We start from the raw sequence: 24159 nt of genomic DNA on the forward strand, positions 1-24159 counted from the left end.
CACAGGATACACTGAAAAACCGGGTGGATAGGATGATTCTTCCTGGTAATGTTAGCTAGCTTCTGTCCTCAGCCACCCTCCAATGCACATTGGGTCAGTGACAGAGTAGTCAGGGTGGCACAGATGGAGAATATGCTCCCTCTCCCCACAGCTGACCTAATACTAATGGTGCTCATTGTCTGACCTGTCACAGCAGAGGCGAAGCTGAGCCTTCAATATGCTACTCTCCCTAAAGGAGGCCAAACACTACTCAAGCCATTTGAGCTGCGAGTACTGAATTACATACCCATGCCTTGCATTCAAAGTTTTTAAGTCAAAGACTATGAGCAATTTCTATAAAACTTAGCTAATAGCCAGACTAATTACTAAGTATGCCTCCTACTTATTATATTCATCCTTTGTTCCCTGAAACTTTGCTATTAAAATGTTTTGGCCTCTTAACTTTTACTGACAGATTGGCCCTATAATTGGAATCACTTTCCTAAAGGCATCACAGAATTGCTATCCCTTCAATTTAATTAAGCAACTATGAAATCCCAGCAACTCTAATTAAGGAGGAGTACAAACACAATCATCTGAATTGAAAGAACCTAGGAGAATGGATAGAATGTGTTCTTGTCATACTCATACAGACCTCTCTGGAGTACTGGCTCTTGATTTATTCTGCTTAGTAAAGAGCAGTACTTTGTTCTTTTGTGGCCATTACCCTAAGCAAAACCCTTTTGAAACCAGCTAGGCGTACAAGTATTATTTCTGATTCTGAGGCTGAAGAATTTAACTTTGAAAGCCCCATGTTAGAGGCTAAAGGCGATCTATGTAATTCTGGAGCTGGTAATAGATGATAGGACTCTGGTTCCTCGCTGTTCTTCCATTAGTCACTATTGCTTTCACCCTCAATGTATTCACCATCCATTCCCATTGACATAGGCACTATACAAAACATACATCAAAATGGGACCTTGCTCTCAAGGACCTACCTTGGCAGCATGTAGAACCTATATCAAATAAATTGCAGAGATCATTTTCCATATCATCTAGGTCCTAAGGCTATGTTCCTTATTTTTATTTCTTTATACTTAACAAGGAAAAGAGCAGCCCCAAATGCTTTCCAGAATAGAGCATTAAAAATTAATTAATACCTATTATTCAAAAACACTATGTTTGAGATACATAAAATGTGAAATCTTACCTCAAGAAAGTTTTAGGCAAGCCAGCAACCTCGTACAATAGAAGACAAGATGAAATAGGTTTTGTTAGAATCTCTTCCCAGAGTCTCCAGAAAGACAGAAACATGACAGATGAATTAGAGGGCCATAGAAAATGAAAACCATCATGATGTCTAGAGAACAGTTTGAGTAGTGACCATATTTTCACTGCCAGTGATGCACTTTATTATATTTTTTTCATTTTCCGCAGCTCACATTAAAAATAACTTGCCTATCAAACAGAATAATTAACAAATGATTAATGAATGCAGTATCATTGTTTGGCAATCAAATACAGCTAAGCAAAACTTGTTCATAGGATGGGGGAATATTTAATGGCCAAGGAGAGGAAGTGGATATGGAAGACAGCGAAGTCATGAGGAGAGAGAGAAAGGGTATTTAAAGAGATAAGACACCTCAGGAAATGGGAGGGATTCTGTACAGTGGCTGGAGGTGACCCAGTAAACATCTCTGACAGATGGTGGAGAGAGAGAAGCATGTTGTCGGGGTGAGGGTGATGAAGTGGTAAGGATGGGGGTTAGGGAAGGTGTTCCTCCTAGGGCAGGGAAAGGGACGCTGAGGAGGTTAGAGTCAGATGGCCACGATATCCTCAGGCCAGAGGCAATTCTATTTGAGAAAAAGGAGGAAGCATATAAGCTAGGGACTGAAATCAAGTGGAAAAGGTCTAGGAAACCTGTTGACAGACTTGGTACAAGAGCATTTAGGGAAAAGACAAAGGATCAGTGGACCCCATTAGGAGTCCAGCAGAGATGGGATATCCTTATTCTGGAGCCAATCAACTGAGTGCTTTGAGTTTTGTCAACAACTCTGAGCATTCTGGGAGAAGGACTGGAAGATCAGCTGACTGGGGTCTGGGGAAGAAACAGTTGCTTAACGCTAAGAGTGTAAGAGAATCTGGGGAAATGCTGAATATTCGCAGGGACTCCAAGTTCTGGAGAGGCACACAGTAGGAGAAGACTTGATAGAGTGGAGTGACAGGGTGGTGACAAGAAATAGGAATTTCCTATAGTGGTAGAGATTGTGTTCAGAGAGCAGAAGTAGAACAGGATGTTGGGGGGGGGGGGGATTTCCAGCGGACATTTCCTGTCTGAAGGGGGCATGTGTGTGTGCTGGCATGAAGTGGAGGTGGAGATCTCTGAAGGTGAGCAAGTTCATGCATTGTGAAACTAGGGTGCCTTTAGAGGATCATTTACAGGGATGTTGAGGTTGCTCCGGTGGCTGGTATGATAGACAAATGGACATCTTTCTACTGCAGAGTGATCTTGTGTAAATACTTTTAAGCAAGAGTCATGATTGTACCATAGACCAGGCCTGTGACTTCGGATAGAGGCCTTTTTTTCTCCCTTCTTTTCTTTACATTTGCTTCCTTCCTTTCCTCTCTGTCTCCCTCCCTCCCTTCCCTTTCTTCAACCCTTCTTCTGTTTTTTTGTAAAACATTTTCTTTTTGAATACTTTTAAATTTTCAGGAAAATTTAAAAGATGATGCAGAATTTTCATACATTCACATCAAATTAACATCTTACATTAATAGATATATTTGTCACAATTCTGATCTGATTTTCATACATCATTGTTAGCTAAAGTCCATACTTTATTCATATTTTCTTGGCTTATATCTTATGTCATTTTTCCCTGTTCCAGGATTCTCTGCAGGATAATACATTACATTTAATCATCCTATTTCCTTAGGTTCCTCTTGGCTGTGAGTTTTTCTGACTTTCCTTGTTTTTAATGACCCTGACATTTGTGGAGGCTACTGGTCAGGTATTTTGTCCACTGTCTCACTACTGGGATTTTTTTTTTTTTTTTCATTATTAGAGTGAGGATATGGGCTTTGCAAGGAAGAGCACAGAAGTTAAGTGCCATTGTCAACACATTATATCAAAGGTACATGCTGTCAGTATGTCCTATGTCTGTCACCTTGCTGAGGTAGTATTTGTCAGGTTTCTACTCTGTAAATTTTTTCTTTCCCCCCTTTCCACACTGAACTCTTTGGAAAGAAATAACTATGTTCAGCTAACTTTTAAGTAATGGAAGTTATGTTCCACTTCTGTAAGAGCACAGTGTCTATATAAATTACTTGAAATCCTTTTTTCAAAGTTGATTTATTTATTTGGAAAGAGAGAGCGAGCGAGCAAGAGAGCAGGTAGGGACAGAGAGAAGGGGGAGAGAGAGAATCCCAAGCACAGAGATGTGACAGCACAGAGACAGATGCAGGGCTTGAACTTACTAACCGTGAGATCATGACCTTAGCAGAATCAAGAGTTTGATGCTTAACTGACTGAGCCACTCAGGCATTCTTGGAATTCTTCTGCACAAGGAGATGTGTCTATTCTCCCCCATTTATTTATTTATTTATTTATTTATTTATTTGTTTGTTTGTTTATATCAGCATGAACTAATGGATATTTGTTTTCTTCTTTGAGTTATAGTCCAATACCACTTTATTTATTGTTTTGCTCAAATTGCTTCAGGTTTAGCTGTTAGAAGCTCTTTCAGTTGGTTCCTGTGTCCCTTTGACATACCTCCATCATTTTCTATTTGTTTGTTTGTTTGTTTGCTTTGAAAACTTCCTTATTTTCTGGAACTACATTTTGCTTCTGATTCACTCAGTATATTTCCTATCCCAATCCTTTCTCCAAGGAGCCCTGGTTCCTTTTATCGAAGAACGGTATTTGAAACTAAGACCTCTGTCTTAAATGTACTTATTGCTACCAAAGATCAAAATTATTACTGATGTTTTTATGGACTTTCATGTAGGAACTGGATCTTATATTCCTCTCCAGCCTTAACTTCATTGATCCTCTCAGCTAATCTTTAGGTTCAGCCTCACTGGCCTTCCTGTCATTATTGGAAGGCCCAATGCTTCTTCCAGCCATAGTGACTTGTGTACTGTTCTCTGTACTAAATCTTATTGACTTGCTTCGCTTCTTAATTATCTTTGCCTCGTTAATTCCTGCTTATTCTTTAAATATTCCCCTTTCAGGGAGTGCTTCCAGAACACCCATTTCAACCCAATTAGACTAATATCCTCTTAGAATAAGTTTTCATAAGTTCCTGTATGAAAGTATGTAACTCAGAGTTACTAATCATATTTTACAGTTATGTATCAATTTGTGTAGTTATTTTTTAGGGATTGCTTAAGTCAGTAAGCTATAAGAGACTGTGTCTATGTTCTCACCATTATATTCACAACATTGAGCATACCCTATAACATATGGTAAGTTTACTCTAAATAGTTGAAAATGAATGAAATACTTGAAGAGCTATGCTATGGAAGAGAGCTAGAGAAAACTATTTATTTATTTAGAACAGATCAACAGAATCCATAAGAAAAGTTTAAAGAAGGGCGATCTTTGATTCAAAACAAATAAATTTCTTATTACTAGAGTATCCAGTTTGGAAGGGGCCCTGATCATGGAGTAGCTAGCATGCTTTCCACACAAAAATTTACATAGAAAGTTGAAATTCATTAATGCCTGTGAGGCATTTAATATATGGATGTAGAATGTTGAACTGGGGCATCACTATGTTCCCTTTCAACAGTGTGGTGTGGTGGAATGTAACAGATGAAGGAGCCAAATTGATCTGATTGTATCTTCCCTCTATTACTTTCTTGCTCTGTGAACTTGGGCAAGTGCCTTATCTTTGCTGAGCCTCAGATTTCTCATTTGTAAAATAGGGATAATAACTTTACCCATAGTTGAGTCAGAGTAGGGAATAAATTCTGTGATCTCTATGAAATGTGTAGCACAAATGCTTCACACAGGAAGATGTTCGATTAAGAGTAGCCATTATTATGAAGCATACAGAAACTAATAAATAGCACAAGATTTGGAGACAGGCATGTGTGGTTTTGAATTTCTACTACTATTTGCCAGCTCTCCCATTTTAGCCAAATTACATAGGCTTTCTAAGCCACAGTATCCTTACCTGTAAAGTAAACATACCATCTATTATTTTCAAATGTTCTTTAGAGGAAGAAGCATAAAAACAGGTTGAACCTGCCCCTGTACTCAGCATATGCTTGTTAGCTGGATGACTTGGATGCCTTCCAATGGCCTGACCAAGGAACACGGATGTTTGTTGGTGACCTCTGCTTTGTTTAGTGGGGCATGCAAATTGAGGGTGAGAAATGAATGGATTGGTGCAATAGAAAGGGTAAATCTAGAGACTGAGCAAGTCGGGGTAGAGAGCAGTGTCAAGGAGATAAGTATCTTGAATGAGGAAGTACTTGGGAGAGGGAAGAGGTATTTAAGTAGTGATGGTAATGATGGTTTGCTACGTGGTGTAACTTTCTCTTTTGATTTCCCAAGAAATAGTCCATTACATCTCCATTATTCACTAATTGTTTTGAATTGGGTTGTTTTTTGTTTTTTTCTGAGAAGGAACATACCGGTGAGTCTACCCTCAATGTGCACCAGAAAGTAAGAGAAGAGATTGCTCAGGATCCTGGGTCCCACTCAGATTGCACTAATTGCTTCTAATTCTTGGGTTCTGAGTTTCTAATATCTGTTCTGACATATGTATTACTGTGGGAATAGGATGACATAGACATCTGGAAAGGCCACCAAAATATAAATTAATAAATACATGTAAATAAATACTCTGTTAGTACTTACCTGAAGACCCAGAATCATAAAGTACTGATAGATAGATAGACCACAGTAAAATATTCTGAAAATTTCCAGCAACTTTCTCACTTGAACTGTGTCTCATGTTATCAACTTTCTCAACCATCTCCTAACATCAGACTCCCGTGAGGGGAGGGCATCAATCAACAAATATTGATTTAGTGCCCACTATATGGCAGGAACCAGTCTAGTGGCTAGGGATACATTGATGAGCAAGATTTGCAGAGTGTTGATTGAGTTTCCATTCCAGTGTTTGCTGGTGGTGCTGAGTGGGGGAAACAGGCAAGACAAATGGACAAGATAATATAGATTACTAATCATCACTATGCCTGGTACATTAATATATTCCCTGGCACAGTGTATGGCGTTTAGTAGATTCTCAGTAATTATCTGCTAACTAAAATGTATAAATGCATATCTGGAAACTAATTTCCTCTGAGCTTAATATTCTGCTTTTTCCAACTGGTAACATTTTGAGCTAATACGTTTTATTTCAAAATTGCATTATAATAATGGTTTTTTGGTTAATTTTGGGCCAGAGAAAACACTGAAATGGAGCATTGGTAAAACCAGTGGGGAGTTGTTTGGGGGTCAAAAGCAGTGGGTCACTTTTTAGCTTACATTTACTGTGGCACCTCTTCTTTATGAACTCAGTGTCCATTTTTTTACCCAAGCAGATGAGGTAATATAGTGTTAGTAATAAGTGAAGAAAATTATAAACTTATTTTATGATAGCTAATTCTGAATTGTTTGAACATCATTCAGGTCATTATTTAATCTGTCTAACACAAGATTGCCAAAGATTTAATTCAACGATGTAGACAACTCAGTCAGATGAATTATTTGCCTAAATGCTTGCTAAGTAAGATTATAAAAATAAAACCTAAAGGGACCTCTTGAGGAGATCACATATTTTATAAGGACTTAAGATTCTTGATAAAAAATGTAACTCTTTGCAAATTCTCCATGCGCTCAAATAATAGCTATTTTCTAAGACTTTAACTCAGTATAATACTGTGTAGTGCTAAAGAGCGGACAGGGGAAACAAATGGTTTTTGAAAGATAAATCTCTTTCTCACTTCCTCTGGACCATGATTTGGCTACTTGATTTTTATGAAACCAGTAATTATCTATAAAAGATGTAGCAGAATCTAACCTAATGTTTGCGTAATCAAAAGTTTGATGATACTACAAATAAGGATAATTGAAAAATTATTCTAGTTTTTAGAAAAATAACAGACTATTTGTTTATACTGATTAGTTTTAGTACATTCTAAATTCTGAGGGAGGAGGGAATGAAGCTTGTGTGGTGCATGGAACGGGGAAGCAGGTATCATCACCTCTTCCAGTAACAAGCTACATTGCTTTGGGTGAATGAAAAAATTATTTAACTTATCTGACTCTACATTCCAAAGCCGCAAAATGTGAAGTTTGGAAGGGATGGTACAAACTTTCCTTCTAGTTCTAATTATTGGGTGATCTTTTTGATACTTGATTTTAGTGTTTTAATTGGGGAACTAGAATCATTTCTTTAATATGGAAGTAAGAATTTCTGATAAATTAAGCACAATATGATATAACTCATTGTGTGTCCTATATCAACTGTACTTAAAGTACTTTCACTTAATTTAAGCTTTCTCCTCCCTAAAAGATATGCATGCAATTTGTCTTCTGGCTATTAAATACCAACTTAAGTTAGAGACTTCTCATTTTTAAATTCTTATGAATTAATTACCATTCTCTTAATAAATTATTGGAAAGTAATGACTCAGAAATATAAAAACAGGTCTAAAGTATCTACATAAATTTTCTAGTTTAGCATTTCCCAAAATTGCATACGATGAGATTTTTGCTGCTGGCCGTGAAGGAGAAACTGATACGAGACTTGCCATTCCACTGAGAACAATGAGAACATTGGACAAAATCCATGTAACAGTTGTGTTCAGACATTGGACAAGAAAGAGGCTTTGCAGGCTTTGACCCCTAAGAAAAGGGGGACACATGAGGTGTATCCTGTTATTACTTTGCTTTTCTGCCTGGAGGCCATTTAAGAGCCATGGCATGGGACAGAGAAGTAAGGCACAGCATGGTGTCTTGCTGAGCTGTGAAATGAGAAATTTACTGGGTGGACTTAATAAGAGATTAGATCCTATAGAAGAAAAGATTGCTGAACTGGAAATCAGTAACAAAAAAATCCAGAAGGTAGCATAGTGAGAAAAAAAGAATTAAAAATGTTTTATAACTTTTTGTTTTTTTATTTATTTTATTTTAATTTTTTTTTAATGTTTTATTTATTTCTAGGAGAGAGAGTGAGAGACAGCGTGAGCAGGGGAGGGTCAGAGAGAGAGGGAGTCACAGACTGAAGCAGGCTCCAGGCTCTGAGCTGGCAGTCAGCACAGAGCCCGACGCGGGGCTCGAACCAACAAACCGCGAGATCATGACCTAAGCGAAAGTCGGACGCTTAACCGACTAAGCCACCCAGGCACCCCTTTATAACTTTTTAAAAAAGGTTTATTTTTGAGAGAAAGAGAGCATGAGTGGGGGAGGGGCAGAGAGAGAAAGAGCGGATGGGAGATCTGAATTGGGCTTTGTGCTGACAGCAGTGAGCCCAATGTGGGGCTCGAAGTCACCACATTGACAAGAGCTGAAGTTGGACACTCAACAGACTGAGCCACCCAGATGCCCCAGAATTACAAATTTTAAGAGAGCTTCAGTCATCTGATAGACAATACCAAGGAGTTTAACTTTGCCAGTATGTAATTGAAATTCAAGGAGGAGGGAGTAGGAAGAAATCTATTAGTAAAAAACAGTTGAAAAGTTTTCCATATTTGATGAAATCTATAAACACACAAATCCAAAAATTTCACTGAATGCTTAGCAGGATATATACCAGAAGACCGATGACAAATTACATAAAGGGGGGGGGGGGGGAAAGATAAGAATGTCTTCACAATTCCTATCCCAAACAAAGGAAACCAGGAAATAATAGAAAGCTATTTTTACAGCTGTTAAGGAAAAACAATTTCAACCTAGAAATCTATATCCAATGAAACTATATTTCAAAAATGAGAACAAAATAAAAACATTTTTCAGACAACTGGAGCTGAAAGAATCCATTGTTGGCAGAACTGCACTATAAAAATTATTAAAGGAAGTTCTTCAGACAGAAAATAATACCAGCTGGAAGCATACATGTATAAAAAAAAGGCAACAGAAATAGTAAATATTAGGGCTTCTTTTTTTTCTTGGATAATTCATTGTTTACTACAAAAAATACCAGTACATCATTGGGTTTATAACATAAGCAAAAGTAAAATATATGATGGTAATAACACAAAGGACAGCAGGATAGGGAGATGACCATTTTAACATTATATGTGAAATGGCATAGTATTTGATAAGCTAAGGATATAAATGTAAACTCTGCAACATCCCCTAAATAAAGGATATATAACTAATAAACCAGCAGAGATAAAACAGACTCATAAAAGTGTTCACTTAATGCAAAAGAAGACAGAAAGGAAATTAAGGAATAAAAATGGAAGGGATAAATGGAAAATAAATAACAATAGGTTGAAATCAACCATATTGATAATTATATTAACTATATGTTGTATAAGCATAACACTTAAAAGCAGAGATTATCAGACTGCATTAAAAACATATTATCTGCAATAACACTTAAATATGCATCCATAGATGGCTTAAAAGTAAATAAAAGCTGTCAAAGGAAAGTAGGAATAGCCATATTAGTATCAGACAAAGTATTCTCCAAAATAGAGAATATTACTCAAGATAATGAGAGAAATTTTCCTAATGATTGAAAGGTTAAATCGTCATGTAGACCTCACAAATTTCAGTGCACCTATTAATAGAGCCTCAAAATACACAATGCAAAAATGGACAGAGATGAAAGTAGAAATATATTAAAGCTAATATTACATTTAAAGATTTCAAAATCCTCTCTTAGAAACATAAGTTAAAAGTAAAGATAGACTCAGGAAGAATATCAATTGGAACTATTAACTAACAGGACTTAAAAGCATCCCACCTAGTGAGAATGGAATGCATATTCTGGGCAACACCAGTTGTTGGTAAAGATGTGAAGTAACTAGAACACTTATTTATATAAAATGTAAAGGAGTGTGAAATTGTTCGACACACGTTAGACAACAAATTGGCGGTTTCTTTGAAGTTAAACACACCTAATATAAGACTCAGTAATTTTACTCCCTGGTATTTACTCAAGAAAGTGAAAGCATATGTCTACACATACACAAATATACTAGCAGCTCTATTAGTAATAATCGGAAAATGAAAACAACGCAAATTTCTATTTAGAGGGGAACAGATAAACAAATTCTGATATATCCATACAATGGAATACTAAAGACTATTCAGCAGCAAAAGAAAGAATGACACACCAATACATGTAAAATCATGACTGAATCCTGAAAACATTATGCTAAGTAAAGACACAAGAAGGAAAATGTATGATATCATTACATGGAATTCTAGAAAAGAGAAATGTAATCAACAGTTGCCTGAAGTTGTGGTTCTTTCAGGGACTGATAGTAAAGGGCACAAGACAAATTTTTTAGATGATACAAATATTCTGTCTTAATGCTGGTGGTGCTTACACGTGGGTGTATATATTTGCCAAAACTAATCAAACTTTAGGGCACTTGGGTGGCTCAGTTGGTTGAGTGTCTAACTTTTGACTTCGGCTTAGGTCATGATTCCTGGGTCATTGGATTGAGCCGCGCTTGGGGCTCTGTACTCTCAGTGCATGGAGCCTGCTTAAGATTCTCTCTCCTTCTGTCCTTCTCCCCCTCTTGTGTGCTCGCTCTCTCTCTCTCTCTCAAATAAAAATAAGAACTTTAAAAATTAAAAAAAGAACTAATCAAACTTTATACTTAAAAACAGCTATCTCTTAATATCTGAGGGAAGTTTATTCCTCAATACCTTTGATTAAAGAAAAAGGTTTGAAAAATTTATAAGGGATGTTTGCCATGTGTGGTCTAAGGAGAATTATTTTGTGACCAAATATATTGAGGAACTTTTAATTTCAATAAATTGGATTTTGTTCTATAAGAATTCTTAGTAGGTTTCAAATTTTTTTTAAAGTTTATTTATCTATTTTGAGAGAGTGAGCAGGGAAGAGGCAGAGAGAGAGGGAAAGAGAGAATTTCAAGCAGCCTCCACACTGTCAGTGCAGAGTCCCACAGGAGGCTCAAACTCAGGAACTGTGAGCTCATGACCTGAGCTGAAATCAAGGTTGGACGCCCATCTGACTGAGCCACCCAGGTGCCCAGCAAGCTTTGAAAATGTAAAATCTCTAAGACATTCTCATGTTTTTAGCATGCCCAAGCTGTTAAATGGAGCATCTTCCTGTAATGATATTCTCTGTAAAATATGTTTGAAAAATACTTTTTTATTTTAACCAGACTTTATGTGAAAGGGGTATGTGAAGTAATTTGTTTCTTATCCTTAGTTTCATGTTAGTGACAGAAAGACTGCTTTTGTTGTCATTTTTTAAAATTCTTCTGGTCAAGAATTGAAAAGGGATTATCAGGAAGAGATGTTGTAGGTAAACGGACAAAAATACTATGGTACATCCAGCCAATGGGATATTATGTGCTAAAAAGAAATGAACTATCAAGTCATGAAAAAACTGAGAGGAAACTTAAATTCATATCACTAAGTGAAAGAAACCAATGCGAAAAGACTACATACTACATAATTCCAACCATATGACATTCTGAAAATGTCAAAACTGTGGAGGCAGTAAAAAGGTCAGTGGTTGCCAGGGGCTGAGGAGAGGGAAGGGATGAATAGGTGGAGCATGGAAGATTTTTAGTGCAGTAAAATACTCTGTAGGATACTGTAATGGTGGTTACATGTCACTATACATTTGTCCAAATCCAAGGAATGTGCAACAGCTGGAGTGAATCCTAAGGAAAACTATGGACTTTGGGTTAAGAGGATGTGTCAGTTGTAAGTTGTTGCAGACGATAGTTGTACCACGTGTCCCACCCTGTTTGGGGATAGTGATAATGAGGCAGGCTTTGCTTGTGTGAGGGCTGGAGGTATGTGGGAAAACTCTGCACTTTCCTCTTAATTTTGTTATGAATCTAAACTGCTCTAAACAAATAAAGTCTTTAAAAAGAAAGGAGAAATGTTGTAAGCATTTAGAAGCAGAAGCAATGACTTTTTTAGACTTCGTGGGTTCATCAAGAATAAATCATCCAAGGTAGACTCATTTCCTTCTTTGGTGGGTTAGTTATATATGATACATGTTTGGATTTTATTATGATATCAGATGTGATATCTTTGTGAATATCATAGGATGGTTTAGTATAAATAGAGTGATTTACAGGAGGTCCAAGGGTTAGATTCAAAGGGTCAGTGTTTATCTGAAGGATATTTCTATGAAGCGTAGGACACTTCCTTCAGTCTTGTGTTCTTGTGTATGTGAGTGTATGTTTGTATAGTTTGGGGGTATTTTTTTTTTTTTTTTTTACATTTGAAACAATGCCACATTGTGGGGATTTTTTTAAACAAATTCTTGCATTCTTTGAAAATATTTTGTTTGTTTACTTGTTTATTTTTTAATTTTTAAAAAAAAAATTTATTTCTGAGACAGAGAGAGACAATGTGAGCAGAGGAGGGTCAGAGAGAGGGAGGGAGACACAGAATCTGAAGCAGGCTCCAGGCTCTGAGCTAGCTGTCAGCACAGAGCCCGACGCAGAGCTCGAACCCACAAAATGTGAGATCATGACCTGAGCCGAAGTTGGACGCTCCACCGACTGAGCCACCCAGGCGCCCCTCTTTGAAAATATTTTAAACAATGACATGCCATTCAGTTAATGATCAGAATTTTATAGAGTTCAAAGTTGAGAAAAATATTAGTTAAAATATTTGATGCTAGAATTATTACCCATAAAGAAGTCAAGTGACTGAAATAACAGATAAATGTTTGGAAGAAATAAAGGTTTTAAATATATAAAGGTAAATTTATGTCACCAGTTTTACAATAAAATAACTGTGCTAATGAAATGTGATATATAAAAGGATTTAAGGATTTTAAGGTGATTGTAAATGGAATACAGATTAACCATTGACATGTCTCACGAAAATGCCAAAATTAATAATAACTGTAGTTTATTGAATACCTACTATGGTGCCAGGCATTATTAGGAACTTCACATATATTTATCTATAAGTCTCATGTCCATCTTTAATTTTTAAGTTTAATTTTTGCTATTTTCTAAATTTAAATTTAAACTTAGAAAGGTTAAATAACTTGCTCACACAGCTACTAAGAGTTGGAACTAGATTACTGATCTCAGATCCTTCATTCACAATATCCATAGTCTTTTTCTGTTTCTGCCTTGTTGTTAGTATGATCTGAAGATACACTAAGGTGAAAAGAAATAACTAACATAAAGAAAAGATATAACAGGCACATTTTAATTTACGCTATTCAAAGTCATATTTAGGGTTTTCCCTTTGAGAGCACTACAGTTTAAGAGGAAAGCTAAAGTACTTTTAGAGTACAGGCAATCATAGAGCTTTAAATTCGTTTTACATGAGGAATAGTCAGGAGAACTAAGGACCGTGTTGGCCCATGGTGGTTGTCTTCAACATTCAAAGAACTCTTATTTGAAAGAGAGGTTACATTTTTTTCCTGTGGCTCCACAAAGTAGAACTAGGACTAATAAATGAAAGAATCATGAAGACTGACTGGGGTAACGTAAATTAGAATTTTCCAGGAGAGCTGGCAGGTGTACTGAGATTTTGGAATGGTGGTGAGCTGTCCAGCACTGGAAGTGTTCAAGAAGAGGGCAGTCGAACCCTTAGTTGTGTATCAGCACGGAATCACTGGCAGTCTCAGCTGACTTTTAAAGTTCCTCTTAATACTTGGAGTTGAATTTTATAGAAACAGCAGTAAATTAACTGGGTGGAAGCTAGCATGCATTTCTTAAAAAGTAATTTTGTTGAACACCTTCATTATGAAACTAGATTAAAACTAGAACCAGCAACAACACACCTGTAGGTTAAAAGCTGGCAGGCAGTTGTTAAAGAGAGAACAGGATTCGTGTATTGTCCCATCCACTGTTTTAAGCACTTGCCAAACAATAATTATTTACTTTTGGACAAAGATCCCTTGTGTGTATTTTTAGCACTCTTTAAGGAGCTGACTGCAAAATGTTTTCATCTCCATCTCCAGGACGAGTCTTTGAGTCTTGGCAAAGGAAGAAGCCAGGGAACCTTTACTCTATAGAAGGTGAATGTTCTTGGCTGTGATGGAAGTAACTCGGCAGTTCTATGGGCCTCATTCTTTCCATCTCACATAGTGAAAAACCTCCCAGGACAGCTGCCAAGACATCCAGGGGTCCCTGTGGCCTCTGCAAGCAGCTCTCAGGACACTTTGTGGAAGGCATAGCCGGCTTTCATGCAGCGCTCGCAGAAAATAAGATGTATCCATCTTTTCCCTCTCCTCCCCCCCACACACCCTCAAATTTCCCGCAGATAGTTTGCCTTATCTATTACATAGTCACATCTGCCTAAAAGCATCTCAAAGATCTGCATTTTGCATTTTATGCCGTTGCTATTCGAAGTGTGGTCTGTAGATTAACATCAGCATCAGCATCACTGGGAGCTTGTTAGAAATGCAGGTTCTTGGGCCTCAACCAGGCCTACTCAACCAGAATCGATGTTGTAATAAAATTCCTGTGATTTGTATGCACAATAAAATTTGAGAGGCACTATTTTAGACTACCTGCTCGTTATCTTACACATTTTATAAACATACACTATGGTTTAGTACTTTCTCACATTGGTTTATTTATACTTTTTAATGCTTCAAGATGTATCTCTTAGTTTCCGGTTAGTGAGCTTTCTGGAACTATTGCCTAAACTAGAATTTTCAACTCATCCTTTACTCTCACGCCTCATAACTGAATTGGCCATCAGTTACAGACCTCTTAATCCTGCCTCCAAATTGTTTCTCTTCCACTTGCCCTGCAGATCTGGATCAGGCTCCCGTCATTCAATCTGGGCAGTAATTATGGCCTTTCTGCTTCTGGTTTCTCTCAGCTCTCATTCATTCTCCAATTATGGGAAAAAGGTAATTTTTATTGAAAGCATTGCTCTAGGTCCATGTCCTAACTTCTTAGTGTGAATTCACATTCTTCTCTAATTAGTCTCCAATAACCTTTTAGCTTCTTCTGTTTTCTCCTTCCTACCAAACACCTTAATTCTAAACAGAAACTACTGCTGGCCACTACTGAATTTCTTGTGTCTTGAAAGCTCATCCTCATGTTTCCTCCTCATTCGTCTTTCTAGATTCATCATAAAAATAAAATTGTGCATAGTCTCCCCAGGAAGAATGGATTGTTTCTTCCTCAGCTAATATAACAGTTTATATGTATGTGTTATCATGTAGCAGTGTTACTTATTTTCTTGTCTCCATATACTTCTAGATTATAAATCTCTTCAATTCAAGAACAAGGGAGACATTATTAGTGCTTAGTTCAAAAGAATAGGTTCTGGAATGAAAAATGATATCAAACTCCATTCTTTCCTTACCACTGCATGACCCTACTAAGTTACCCCTCTCTTCTTCAGTTTCCTTGTTTGTAATTATACTGTATTGCATGGATTGTGTAAGGATTAAAATAAAATATGAAAAGTTTAGTTTGCATGAAGTTTAGTTCATTATAATAACTTTATTGTAGAAGGAAATGGCATATTAGGTGGTCATCAAGGAAGGACAGGGATTTAACTATGGAAAGTGATGTGAATTTAAATTCTAGGATAAGAAGGCAAGAGTGAGGGTTCATCATGGGGAAAAGAAAGCCCAATAAATGTAACTATGATATAGGATTAGAGGGTTCATAGTGACCTACCTTATTGCTGAGTTCCCTGGCCTAGAGTTGCTGAGGGCTGACCCAGTGACCACAGTGAGTGGGCACAGGTAACACAGAGCTAGAGAAGAAATCATGTCCCTATACAGTGACCTATCGTCACCCATGTAAAGTGTGGGCATACTTTCCATTTTGTTTTTATTGTCTTCTCTGATGTTATCTAGTATTTTGTAGGTCTTTATATGTGAAGTTGTCCATCCCTCCTGCCTTCCATCCTTCCTCCTTCTTCCTTCCTTCCTTCCTTCCTTCCTTCCTTCCTTCCTTCCCTTCTCACCCCTTTTTCTCTCTCTGCTCTTCATTCTTCCTGCTGAAAATGCCAGAAAGATCGAGTAGAATTAGTTTAGTGACAATGAATATTTGCTCAATATACACTCAATTAAAACCAGCAGACAGAACATACACAGTTAGAGAAAATTGCCTGTCATTATCAGCACAGACAGATTTGAACTAATATTCTAGAAAGGAAAGAGTGGCCTGCCACTTTCTATGAGTCAAATGCTGTGATTCTGATTGAAGAGGACAGTGTTAAATTAGAGACATAATCCATATAATAATAAAAAGAAATCTCAAGTCTTAATTCCTAACATGTGTCCTGAGCAGGCTTTAGTCTTGGAGTACTTTCTTATCATACAGCCAATTCTTATTCATTTTGAAGAAAAGTAGGAAGTGGAAAGAGATGCATTTCTTGGCTTCCAGCCTGGGTACCTAGGACTCAGACAGACTCCAGGATTTGGGAGTGGAAGAGCAGGGAGCCCAGCAGCTGACTGAGCTCAGCAGCAGTCTGGTCATAACCTTGTACCAGGTTGCTTTCAGAGGTGTGCTGCTACATTTGAATTCATAAACATTAATTTTTGCTATACCTGGCTATATATACTCTTTTAGGGAATCAGGGAATATGGAATAGAATTAAGTAGAGTTTTTTGCAAAAAAAAAATAAAAAATAAAAAATAAGAGGAAGAGTCTGAGGCCCACCTGTGCCAAAGGAAGAGTGGTGTTGACTGAATCACATGAGAATGTGGTGTTGTGAGTGTGTGTTGAGCATAATTAAGACAGTAAACAATTTTACTCATAGGGGGACATGGTGCTGATGGGCAGATGACAACATGAATAAATAATGTGGTAACTGTGGGTGTTTTTATATGAATTTTTTATGCTAGAGTAGTGACCAGGTTGTATATTTTGTTTAGATGTCTACGGCTGTTTTGAGTCTTTTGTTTCTTTCAAGTGTGACCCAAAGTTCTAGGATTAGTGTGGTGAGGAAAAATAGGTTAATAAGCATGGAAACAGTGTTGTTACCTCTTTTGTGTTTTTTCTTAAATTTGTGGGAAGTAAAGAGAAAAATTGGATTCTTATTGCATAGAAACTATATGCGAGGCTATGCCAAGTATTTTGCTTAGGTTGTTTCATTAAGTCCTCAAAATCATTAAGGTAGGGATTAATATTACCATTTTTTAAATAAGGAAACCAAAGTTTCAAGGAGTTGAATAATACTTTTCAAGATCGCAAAGTAAGTGAGGGTCAGATTGAAACCCAGATCATCTAGCTTTAAATTCTAAGCCTTTCCTTGTTATTATTCATGTTTGCTTAATCTTGTCACCCCTTTAGATGGAAACATAAATTGTCTAATTGAACTATGTATATACATACATACATATACACACATATGTATATATACATATATATGTGTATATGTATATATATATGTATATACATATATATATATTTCTATTTGTTTCTATAACTCTTAGATTACAGGACCCAAAATCTCAAGATATCCTGAGACAGAAATAGGCCTGGACTTTTATTGTATTCACTACTATGTGATTTTAAACAAATACTCTTAACCCTTCAGTGACTCAGTTTCCTAGTCTGTAAAATTAGAGGATTTGGACCATTTGCTTTTAGTCACTGTTTTAAGCACTAATCTCTGTGTCCACATAAAACTTAAGTATAGGGGCCCCTGGGTGGCTTAGTCAGTGAAGTGTCCGACTTCGGCTCAGGTCATGATCTCTTGGGTTTGAGCGCTTTGTCAGGCTCTGTGCTGACATCTCAGAGCCTGGAGCCTGCTTCAGATTCTGTGTCTCCCCTCTCTCCCTGCCCCTCCCCTACTCTTGTTCTATCTCTTTGTCTCTCAAAAATAAACATTTAAAATTTTTTAAAAATAAATAAAGCTTCAGTATAAGGAATTCTACTTTAAATTCTTTTTGAGTACCAAAGGAAAAGATAGAGTAGAGAATTGAGCAACACCAGTGAAAATCTTTAGGGAGCATAGTTCATGGCTTAATTTGGTTCACACTAGCCAAGTCCAGTTGGAGCACCATGTGCTTAATGGTGGGTGAGTAGGACTATGAGGTATGTTCCTTTAGGAATGACTACAGCTGAGACAGTGTTGGACTTGATAAAGCAGAAAAAGAATGGGATTTGGAATAACAAGATACCAGAATTGAACCCCGATTTGATCAATGATTAGTTTTGCATAGTTTGAGAATGATTCTGAGCTTCAGCTTCCCCCTCGGTACCTTGGGAATAATTGTGATGCTCTTGGGAGAATGAAGTGAGAATGGGAACCAAGTACCTCGCACATGACCTAGAATATGGTTATATGGATGGTGCTCAATAAGTGCCAGCTTCCTTCTCTTCTCTATGCATGGGTAGCTGGCACAAACTGTACAGAATAAAAAGCTGAGCCACATCAGCACAAAGCTCCCCATAGGACATTGCTGGATCATCAAACATTTATAGGAAGATCAGAATTACGGAAGGGTCTAGACTGACTCCATTACCACTTCCTGTTCCAGAAGAGTCCCTTTCCCTGGTCTTTCTATTTTCTAACAGTCCCTGAGTAATCTCTTTTGCATTTTGAAGGAAGTTTGTTGTGTGCAGACATGGAGGCCTGGCCACACACCATGGATGTTTGACTTTCCTTCTCCCTCCTCCCAACATCTCTCATGAGGAAGCCTTAATCCGAGCTGTTGCCAGGTGATGAGATCTCCACATTCCTTCCAGCAGCTGCTATTTATGTATGGTGTCTGGTGGTGTTTTAACACCTGGTTCAATATTTACCTGTGAGGGCTTCACTTTACTCTCTGACCTTATTCATAGAATGGAGCTGTCCAGAAAATATACCTTGGGGAATTGTTATTAAGTATCCCCAAAGCAGACCACTCAGTATTCATCCGTCTTTCCAGAATCATTCTTTCAGGTAGCAGGTTCTGACATGAAATCCATTGCTCTCTTCTTAATTTTTTTTTCTGGACTCTTGAAGCTGTGAGCACTATGAACATGATGAATTAATTAAAAGAAGCACATCCCAAGTTTGTGGGTAACTGAAAGTTAGAAACAAGGAAATGAAGTGTTTTATTTGCCTTTGCTTTACTCTCTTATGCATGAAGAGAAGAAATAAAATAAAACTCTAGATTCTTAAACTCTTCCTCAGCTGCAGTGGTCACCTGCAAAGTCATATTGGTACTGTACCTAGCAATAAATAAAGTGTTTACAGATCCATTATTTCATTTCATCAACCCTATGTGCCAGCATAAGGCTGGTGTTATTATTCCCATTTGTAGATGGGAAATAGATGCCTAGAGCACTTTGAGAACTTGTCAAGCCATTTCAAAAACTTTATTGAATGAAACGGGGAATAATTAGGCAAAATAAAACAGATGCAGAAAGAAGCACATATGACCACTTAACAACCAGATGCAATGATGGGACTATTATAATTAATCCATTTTACAGATGAGAAAACATGGCTAACAGTGATGTCTTGATTTGCCCAATTGTATCAGATATTTCACACAATAACAGATAGGATGCATTCATACATTGTTAGAATAAAAAATATTGTGGTAGTAACTATGTCCTGTAGTTGGGAATGTGGACATAGGTTCAGATAAGCCTGTCTTTCAAACTTTGTTCTACTATGGGCAAGCAACTTAACTCTTCTGGTTTTGATCCTAGCTGCCAAATACCTCAGTTTCCTAATTTTTAAAATGGGAATGAATAATGTCTGGTTAGAACCATCGTAAGACTTAAAGGCAACAGTGTGCCTACTATATGGTAGAGACTCAGCACGGGCTCATATACTGGAGGAATTTTTGTCAGTGTTTGCAATTCCAGGAAGGTGCTCCCACAATTTTGGTTTGTCTCGATTTGGGGCTGGGCCTCAGGGAGTTGAGGGGAGAGAACTGGCTTGAAGCAAACTACCTCTACATGCACATAGTCCTGGCTTTCTGGCCAGGTCTATGTCCTATGTAATTATAATGACGTCTCAATGTGTTCTCGTGTCTCAAGGAGTCTTGCTTGTATCACATGTGCATTTGAATGTTACAGCTCCAGAACTATAAGTGCTGAACGGTCTCCAGGTAACTTGATGCCATGTGGAGCAAAGAGCTCGCCTTCAAAATGCTGCCAGGAAGATTCACTTTTTATAGCACTTTTTATAGGAATTCCCATGGAGAAGAATTCCCAGGAGAAGAATTTGGCCTCTTGGTTTGAAGCACATCTGGTTCTTTGAGTTGTCAAAGAGCAAGTAGTCCATAACAATTGAGAGAATGAGGTAAATGTGAAATTGGAGCTGGACAAAGTCAGGAGAAATTCAAATTGCAGACAGCTTTGTTTATCTTTCACAACATCCTGCTGGTTCGTATATTAGATGGAGATTTTTCAAATTATTCAAAAATGAAAAACTAGTGGAATCTCAGTGGATCTATGTTGATCTACTTAATTCTCTTTTTTCAGAGGCTACTTACTGATTTGTGAATGTTGTAGGACTCTTGCTTTCCCCACTCACACCCACCCAATTGTCTACCTTTTGGTCAGTTCTCTTCCTAACCATGGCTCCTGTAACGTGTGAGTGAGAAGGCCAAAGGGATCCAGTAAGTTAACTATGAGTGGAATCTAGTATCTGAGTCTCAGCATTAGATAGGCACTTAAATGTTTACTAGATGAATAAAATCTACGTATTAAGCAGCTCTGAACTAATTGAGTTCTGGAGCTGCCATAGGTTTTATTAATCCATTTTTATTCTCACTTGCTATGTAGGTAGCTGATTAAGCCATCAAAGGTCACACTTTTGGGCTTCAACACTTCTTCATATTTCTGTGATAGCCTATAGGTGAGAGAAAATACTCAGATTTGGAATTGTGTAAAAAGTCGTTTGTAATTAAGCCAGTAAATATATCTAATTATCTTAGAAGAAATTTTGTTTTCTGTGAGCTCTTAAATAACCGTATTTGTGTGCCCTCCCGGCAATTATCACATACCTTGCATTGTGCTGCTTTGTATATATAGTCCCATCTCCCCCACTAAACTACAGTTCAGTCACCTTGAGAGCATCTTTGTACTCATCTTTGTAACCTTCAGAGCAGTCCAATAAAACTTAATGCCAGACAAATTTGTAATTTATAGCTTTCTGGTAGCCCCATTAAAATAAAACCAGAAAACCAGATGAAATTAATTTTAATAACATAATTATTTAAGCCAAATTTTTTACTTACTCCCAAGTAATTATCATTTTTATATATAAATGATATAATAAATTATTAGAAATTTTCTATTTTAAAAAATGGGAAGTCTTCAACATCTCATATGTATTTTACACTCACAGTACATTTCCATTCTGACAAGCCAGACTTCAAGTGCTCAATAGCCACATGTAGTTTATATCTACCATATTGGATAGCCTGACTTTAAAACTCTTATCTGTGGGAAGTTATATAGCACTCTGCTATCAGACTGGAGAGCATGTGGCTCCAAATCCCAACTCTACTGATTCTCTAAGCCTCAACTTCTTCATCTTGAGAATAATATTAATAATCAGAACAATATCTGGCACATGGAAGGTATTCAAAAGGCATTTGTTAAATGAATCAAAGTATTTTTCATTTCATTTTCATTGTTTGAAGGTTGAAAAAAATAATGCATATAAATCCCTTACCACAGTGGATGGCACATGGAATCTCTTCAATAAAAATTAGCCATTACTGTTATTAAGATAGTGTCTAGACATCGAACACATTCAATAGATATTTTCTTTTTATGTCTGCTAGCCAAACTTTTATCCATCCTTGATACACATCTCATAGAGGATCTTCTCTGTGAAGCCTTTATCCATCCCAACTGAAGGCATATGAATCTGTTCTTCCTTTGTTCTTTTGTAGAACTTGATTAATCTTTTATAAAATTCCTTATTACATTATAATTTAAGTATTTTTGTGTTTTCATTTTCCTGTAGATTATAAGCTCCCACATGCAGAGGCATTATCTATTTATGTAGGTATCAGTCATTATGCACCACACATTATCTGGACATGGCAAGTGCTTGGTATATCTTTACTATATAAGAAATGAACAAATTCATTTCTCTGTAGCATGAGAGGTTGAGATCTCCTCCAGAAGAGAAGCTTGTTGGATTGTTTTTCTGGTCTGAAATTTCCTTAGAAATAAAAAATATGGTGTCAGGATTGAGTTTCCTCTCAAACATTTATTGAGCTGATGGATATTTCCTGAGAAATTAAAACTCATAATTAGTTTTAATAGGACAATTGTGGGCCCTGAGGAAAAGATAAAGTGTCTATGATTGCCAAATGATGGAGATTTTATAAAAAGCCACTGAAACTAATATAACCAACACATCTAAACTGAAGATAATAAGTTCCTTTTTCATTTGTGGGTCACAGCTGTGTAGGGCAGCAGCTAATTCATGAAAGGTGTACAGTTACCCAGGATTTAAACTTAGATAAACTTCAAGTCTGTAGCCGCCAATCATAGAACATTCTTAGTATCGGTCAGAGCAGAGCTGCCACTTGAGGTCTTCTTTTGCTCCTCGGGTTTGATCCTTAGAGGCACATCTGCATTGGGCCCAAGAAGCTTGTCTCCTTAATGTCCTTCAGATAAAGCAAAAGGTGGGTTGAGGTCAGAATTGCTGGTGTTAGGTCGATCAGTTTTAAGTATGCTAAGATTGTGTAGAAAATTTAAATTTTGTTTTTCCTTGCTGTTTATTATTCCTGTCCTTGACTTCCATCCACATCTTAGTTTTCTGGTACAGTTTAAGCAACAGCAAACAGTTAATTTAATGAACAAATGTTTACTTACTCCACTGAAGATGGTACCACTATAATTAGGCAATGGGGCATAGACATAAATAAGAAATGGCCTGCTTTTCTTGTGTGACAGGAAAGATGGACAAGCACAATTGCAAGAGAGTGTGGTAAGGGAAGTGGCAGAAATTTGTACAAATTGCTATGGGAGTATAGAGTAGGGACAATTAATAGTTGTTATGTATTAGATAAATGGTAAAGCAGGAAAATCACCTGACTATTTCTTCATGGCCAAGTAATCCAAAGTAGGTGAATTAACCTATCTAAGCCTTGATTTCCTCGACTGCAAAATGGGGATCGTGAAAGTATTTTTCTCTGTGGATGAAGTTGACTGGAACTATATGAAGGGTCACTAGGCAGTAAGAGGACTGAGTACATAAGCTAATGCATGCAGAGCACGTGGCACAGCGGTAACGTTGAGTAAGTATTTGCTATCGTTGCTATTATGTCATAATGAGATGAGTCTTTGGAGTGTATAATGTACCCACATTTTCTGTAATTGTACAGACTATGATAGAATTTTACTTTACATTTAGATCAAGGTATTCTGGCGACAGTATGAAAAGTTTTATTTTTTTTTCAAATCAGGATTTTCTAATTCAATTCAAAGCTGTTTGGGCGACTAATTCAGGGAACTTGTTTTGTCTACATGAAAAAATACAATTTAAAGCTTGTGATACTGGTGGAAGAATAGTTAGATCAATGAATAAACAATTCAGGGGCAACTGTAGTTTATAGAACAACTTTCTATATAATAAAGAAGGCATCACAAATTAATAAAAGAAAGAAAAGACTATGTATTACACTGTGTTAGGAAATTAGCTGTTTTGAAAAGAATATTAGCATATATCTCCTCTCCAAAGCGCGTGGAAAAACGCTTATGGATTAAGATTTAAATATTAAATACACACGGATAACAAATATAACCAAATACTTACCCTTTGGTTAGACAGATGACTTCCCATTGCTCTTAGATCAAAGTCTTAAATTTTTAATTCAGTTTGAGAGACTCTCTGGTCTCTACCTAATCCTCCATTGTTATCCAGAATCACTCTCCGTCTACACTCTGTGTTCCTTCTCTAGGGGAGCTCTCTCAGTTCCCTGAATATTCTGGGCTCTGCCCTGCCTGCTAGACTTGACTCTGTTGTTACTTTGTCTGGATGCTCTGATACTCCTATTCACACTCCACCCCTGAATCCTAAATGTTACTTAATAAACCAGTTTAACCTTCATTTTCTTACATGTTATATAGTCTTAGAACCTTTTC

This window comes from Hyaena hyaena, unplaced genomic scaffold (genome assembly GCF_003009895.1).
Source record: "Hyaena hyaena isolate Hyena2069 unplaced genomic scaffold, ASM300989v1 scaffold_837, whole genome shotgun sequence".
In the NCBI taxonomy this organism is placed as follows: domain Eukaryota; kingdom Metazoa; phylum Chordata; class Mammalia; order Carnivora; family Hyaenidae; genus Hyaena; species Hyaena hyaena.